Raw genomic sequence first — 6884 nt, 5'->3', positions numbered from 1 at the left:
TATGTGTCCCTGTGTCCCTTCAACAAATTCAAATATCATGACACAATTTTATCTGATCAACCATATAAACCCCAAGGACATTATACAACATCTGAAATCCTCCTCCTGCTGTCTTGATATTCTACCTACATGCTTTTTCAAAAATATCTCAAATTGCATGACCTCAGGTCTTCTACAAATTGTCAACACGTCTCTTCTCTCGAGTGTCTTCCCACAGGCCCAGGCCACAGAAAACTGCTGTCATCAAGCCGCTCCTAAAGAAAACAATCTAGACACATCATTAATGAACAATTATAGGTCCATTTCAAACCTCCTGTTTTTAAGTAAAAGCATTGAAAAGCTGTTTTTCAACAGCTGAACAACTTCTTGGCAGCTAACAACTGTTTTGATGTGTTCCAGTCAGGATTTCGACCACAACACAACACTGAGACTGCTCTTGTTAAGGTTTTCAATGACATACACTTAAACACTGACAGCGGCAGAATTTCAGTCTTACTGAATCTCAGTGCTGCATTTGACACAGTAAACCAAAACATATCACTAGACAGACTGGAAAACTGGGTGGGATGTTCTAGCACAGTACTAAACTGGCTTGAATCCTACTTAAAGGACGGGGACTACATTGTGTCTGTAGGTGATTACAAATCTGAGCAGACAAAAATGAGTTCACCAGGGCTCCATTCTGGAGCCTCTTCCATTCAACATCTACATGCTTCCACTGGTTCAGATTATGGAAAACAACAAAATATGTTACCATAATTATGCAGATGTCACAAGAATTTACATAACCATTTCACCAGGGGACTACGGTCCAATACAAGCACTGAATAAGTGCATTGAACAAATCAACGATTGGATGTGCCAGAATTTTCTTCAACTGAATACACAAAGACAAAAAGAAGTAATTTTCTTTGGAGCGAGAGAAGAACGATTAAAAATCAGCACGCAACTTCAATCAGTAAACTGTAGGTCTGCTACAATTCTCAGTTCTTGTAAATAAGGGCTCAAGACTTTTCTGTTTGCTGCTGCCTTTGATTAAATCAAATAATTAATCATTTTTAACACTGCACTGTAACTTTTATTCTTGTATTTTATACATGTGCTTTTCTATTTTAGCTTATTTTTGTTGTCTGTCCTTTTCTCTCTTTAATGGCTTTTTGGTTTTCGGGTTTTATTTCAGCATGACATAGCCCATTCAATCAGAATCAGAATCATTTTTACTAGCCAGTGCATCATAAAAAGAATGTGTCTTGGCGTTTGCTCCCAAAAAAACGCAACTCAGAAGAATAAAAATAGCCAAAAGTAATTTACTATTATAAATGATGAAATAAAAAAAGTAATATTAAAATTTAATTGAAATTTTAAAATCTATTTACAGAATGGAATAGTAATAGTTTTGAAATGGGATATAAAACTCAAAATTAAATGTTAACTGTACAAAGGACATATGGACTGTGCTGTGGACAAAGAAATGAATATGCATAAATAATTAAATTATGTAACAGTGGAGGTTGAATGCAATGCACAATGTAAAGTCCAGTCTGATGAAATATATGAAAGTGACAAGTGCATGGATTAAATGAGAGATATTAACACACGCACGTGCACGCGCACACACAAACACACACACACACACACACACACACACACACAAACAATGTTGGAGTTCTTTATTGGATGGCATGGCTCAATAGCTCAATATTAATTGAGGAAGACTATGTTTTAAGAAAGATATTTCATATTAAATATTAAATGAAATACCCTCAGACACATATATTTGGAAATATAAAATGAAATGAGCAACTTCCCATTTTACAATCACAGGCTATAAAATGCCTTTTCTTAACAGAGATTGTGGCGTTTGGATTGTTGTTGTTGTTGTGGCAGACAACCCAACCCAAAAATTGAACACGCCAGGTCTGCCCACAACACAATGCTCTTCCCTAGCCTTCCACTAACAGAGACTGACAAAAAAAACTTTCTCGAGGAGAAGTATTGTTGAGTTATCAAGGACACTTTTGTGTTTTTGTGTTGAGAAATGTTAAATATATCATTAAAAGAAAACCTTAACATGGTGAAAGTAGGAAAATACTTCCATGTGGTGGAGGGTCCTCCAGTACACTCAGACTGACACAGACTGATAAAAATAAATAAAGAAATAAAAACAAGGATAAAATCTCATAATTAAATGTTGATTAATGTAGCAGTTATAGTTAAAAAAGGAATAACAAATGATCAAAACAATACAGCTTATGTGCTCCTGAGTCCCGACTGACAGAAAAAAAACAACAAAAAAAACAAAATTTACTTCGAATTGAAATACATTAGTTTGAAAGTTGGTTGTCTATGTACACAAATCTATACATTAGGGATGTATTTGTTGTATTTATATTTGTTGAGGCAGCAAAATTATTTGTATTTGTATTTGAATAAAAATGGAAATAGGTGTAAAAATATTTTTTTTGTTTTTATTACGCTTTTAATTTTAGAATATTAAAGTGTTAAAATAAGTGTTGATAAATAAACTATCTTACGAAGGAGGTCCCCACACCGGGTCTAGAACTGGAATCTCCCAGATCATAGACGACTGTGCTGACTACTGAGCTAAAACCAAATGCATCACAAATGCACAGCCAAAGCTCTACTTATTTATACACTCATAACAGAGACAGCACAGTGTGTAACATGTAGGGAACAAATTCTTGCTTTGCACTTTTCATCTATTGCCAATTTTTTACAACCTAACTTTTTGATAAAGGACAAGGGGAACAACAGGTTATGGAAAGTCCCTTGAGAGCACTTCACGTGCGTCAGTAGCTCAGTTTTATCTCTGGGAAACACCCCCAACTCTGGGAGTGATGTCCACATAAGGAAATGTGCGTCATGTAGCAGGTGGATGTGACTCCCATCGTTGAGACTTGCTGATAGACATAACAGTGGAACAGAGGAGAGAGACTGAGATTGCGATGTAACCAACCTGTGCGCTGGTATTTAACAGTTTTTTTTTCTTCCCAAAAACAAATAATTTTTAAATTTTTTGTATAAAATAAATGTTCGTAAAAAACCCACTGCTTTTGCTTTGCTGAATAATATATTTGTATTCAGGCACACCCTTACTATAGATTAAATTTCATGAATATTTCACAAACTACCGTGAGATGGATTGACATGGCCCTCCAAACATCATTTTGCTGCAGGCGTCCATGTTTTTCTGAGCAGATGTATTGGGACAGATTTAAACTGGAAGTCGGGAATACCGACTTGGAACTACTGACTTCTGACTTGTAATGGATTGCAGCATTTTTTCCCCGAGTCTCAAAGCTATGACATCACAACAACGTGATTGGTCAGATGGTCCTGGACCAACATTAATTATGATGTTGTAGGAATAACACCAACACAGCGATATAAGGTTCTGCTATGTTAAGTCAAATCTTGCCCCTGCAAAGGCTTGTTGTATCAGCTGAACTGCTGAATATGGGTGAACTTGACATGCCTGTGCCAACATATGTCTCATTATGCGTGTGAGAGTCAGAGAGAGAGAGAGAGAGAGAGAGAGAGAGAAAGTAGGCTATATTAATAGGTTTGTTTATGATATGTGCATATGTAACCAAAAGGGCGTGAGAGCCTCCAGGGGATTTTTTTTTTAGGTTCCTAACGGGGACCATTTTCACAGGATCTGCAGAGCCCCTTCAATGTTCATTTCTCATGATGCTGCGTGAATGAATTCAGCACTGCTGTGCCCACAGAGACTCCTCAGAAGTCAGTGCAGTAGGATCCACCTTAAGGTTTCTTTGCTTCACCAGTAAAGCTCTTTTTCAACTGCAGCCATTCTGTATATGTTTTGAGAGAGCCATTTGAACACATATAGGATTAGATGACAGCTTCCATATTATCCCCTCTCAGTACTGTGCAGCCACTGTAATACTATCCAGTGAGGGATGTACAGTGTAGACTATATGCTCACCCAAACTCAGCTCCCCCCTTGTCATTTGCAAAACAGTTTACCCTCTATCAGGGATGATAAATATTCATGATTTATTAAAGTGCTTTCATTTTGAAGATACTGTGTATGACCGTGGGGTCTAGTAAAAAAGCATTATTTTTCTGAAAATATAATAAAGTGTTCTATAGAACTTGTTGTTTGCCTCATGCCAGTGGTGATTATACAATAGTTAACCGACATTTTCAGATCACTGCTGCAGCATTTTGTTTTGATGACATTTCATCTTTTAATTGTTGAGAAAACTTTATAATTATGAGAATTGATGCACAAGCAGGTTATAGTTGTCACCAGTATGTTTAATGCATCATCATTTGCTATTTATTTATTGATAGCAGTAGTAGTTGTGGGACAGGAGCAGCTTGGCTACACTGGCAGCCTTTCTTTTCAGCACCATGGTCAGTGACACTAACACAGGCCACTGTGTGAGACTGTCTGTTTGAGTGTGTTAAATTTTTAACTGTTAACAAAAGACCACTGACAATAGAGATCAATGTATTGACTGTCAGGATGAAAGTGGTGGAACTGGTAAGTCAACCTCAGATCAGAGTTGAGACATCAGTTTTTAACTTTTTACTCCATGACTTGGATATCACACCATCTGCCTTTTTGAACACAGTGATCTACCGATCATGAAGGTTACTGAGAATATCCTACATGGGAAGGATGTGCATCTGCATACCATAATACACACATGCTCCCACACACCATCCCCAGTTGTCACAAAGTGATTGCTGAAGGAGATGGTTATGTTTATTAAACATGCCAATGCCAACACTGACGTTGTGTACTAACAACATGCGAGAGCAGGCCTTAATCTTTGCTATAGGCAAGTGTTTCATTCATATAGTGTTAATGCTCATGCAAAGTATAATGGAGAGTATATTAGCCGCATTATCTTTGTGTTGTCCCCATCTCTCCTCATCAGTTGCACTTGAGCTCAGCCATGGCACACCATTTACCTACATAACAAGGCCACTGAGATGTAACTGCACACTCTTTCGCCACCCCTCTCTCTCAATAGAAGGCAGCCTAATGAATATTTATCGGTTCACTGGGTCAAGGTGTAATATCCGCATTTTCAAGACGACACAACACACGCCCTCACCTCTCATGTATGTGGCAGGGCATTCATCATGAGGGAATTGTTTACGGCTTGGCCTTGCTCCACCTGCTTCACACCCTGCCAGCAGATCTGTTTGTATCTTCATTAGCACTCGTCCGAACTACGCTAAAGCCAGATGTCAGAAGATGTCTCACTTCGAATACAGTCAACCCACTGGTTGCAATTTGCAATTTTTTTCTGGCAAAACCTGCTACTTTTCTGCTGCTCTTGTGATTGAAGTCCTGAATTGCTGTGGTCAGAAAATAAATGGGAAATGCTATTTTCCGTTCCACAAACATTGTTATTTGAAAAACCCATGACCTCTCTTACGTATTTTCACAGTTCAGGTGTCAGTAATGCAGGTATTTGCCATATGAATCAATCTCACAAAAACAAATGGAAGTCAATGACAAAAACACATACTAACCATTCTCTCTCACAGGTTCTCTGTGAGGAAATGCAAAGTAAATTTAACTTGGTGCAACCATTCCCACACATCCCATCAGCATATATAAATATACCAGCCTATGCATCACAGTGAACACAATAACTGGCATATATATATAGTTTTTCTTTGCAAAATTGCCATGTTTAAAGGTAAAAATTAAATCAGAATAATTACTAAACAAGTCAGTTTGAAATACTGCCAATTACAGTATCACATAAATACCCAACATAGGGCTTTCCTTCTGCAATGACTTAGGTTTACCTGTGGTTGGAGTGCATTATCCCCACTGGACAAAACAAATTGATCACCTTCAAAAAACAGCCACTCAATTGATCCCCAAAACAAATGTGATGAGCTCTATCTGTGGTTCATCCCCTTTGGGCCTTTTGATGCGGGGAAACTTGCTGATCTGCGTGTCCTCCTTTTCTAATAAAGCTGTCATCAGCTGCCAATGTGCACTTTCATGGCGTCGCTCCAATCTGGCTGAGATCAATAGCGCCTGTCAGGGAGCGCTCCCTGCGAGTAATAAGGCTGGGAGACACATGGTAAGTAGACCACAGGGGGGATCTAAGCAACGCTCTGATTGGATATGAACCCTAATTTTTAACAGGCAGACATGGCACTGTGTCCCTGCGTGTGTGACTGTCACTGTTTAAGACTAACACTAACACTGTTTAAGACTAACACTTCAGCTAATTGCGAGCTAATGCAACTTCTGTTACACAGTCAAGAGCCAGTGGTGACATTGCACTGGCCACTAAAAGGGAAGAAACCTGATGTAGAATGTATAAGATACAATGTATAACTGCGTTTAGTTTCTGTAGGCACAGCCGTGATGTCACAAGCCGGTGTACTTATATATAATATAACATATATATTAGAATATCCCATTACCCATTGGTCTACTAAGCTGGAATACATACTACATACAATATATATATATCCATCACTTCAGAGGATCTACAGCTCTGCCAGTGTCATGCATATTTCATCAAAGAACATGCGAGACTGTGGAGCCCATAGCTCATGTAGGTTTGATGTCTTTACTAACCAGGCACCTCTGATAGACACACACTGCTCTCTGTGAAATGGGAAATTTACTGTTAACGTGCCAGACTGATAGAGTGAGAGCCATTCTTGTGCTGTCCCATGCAAACACACACACACACACACATACACACAACACAGTCACACAGTCATATATTGCGTGATGTAACAGCAGAAGATGTAGTGGTGTTTCTTCTTATAGATTAATTTTGCATGATATAACATGTCACAAGGACTTTTCTGATACTCAGAGACTCCCATGGATGGTTGTCAGCACAGTG

Source organism: Thunnus maccoyii, chromosome 15 (genome assembly GCF_910596095.1).
Source record: "Thunnus maccoyii chromosome 15, fThuMac1.1, whole genome shotgun sequence".
Classification (NCBI taxonomy): domain Eukaryota; kingdom Metazoa; phylum Chordata; class Actinopteri; order Scombriformes; family Scombridae; genus Thunnus; species Thunnus maccoyii.
This window is presented reverse-complemented; position numbering follows the sequence as displayed.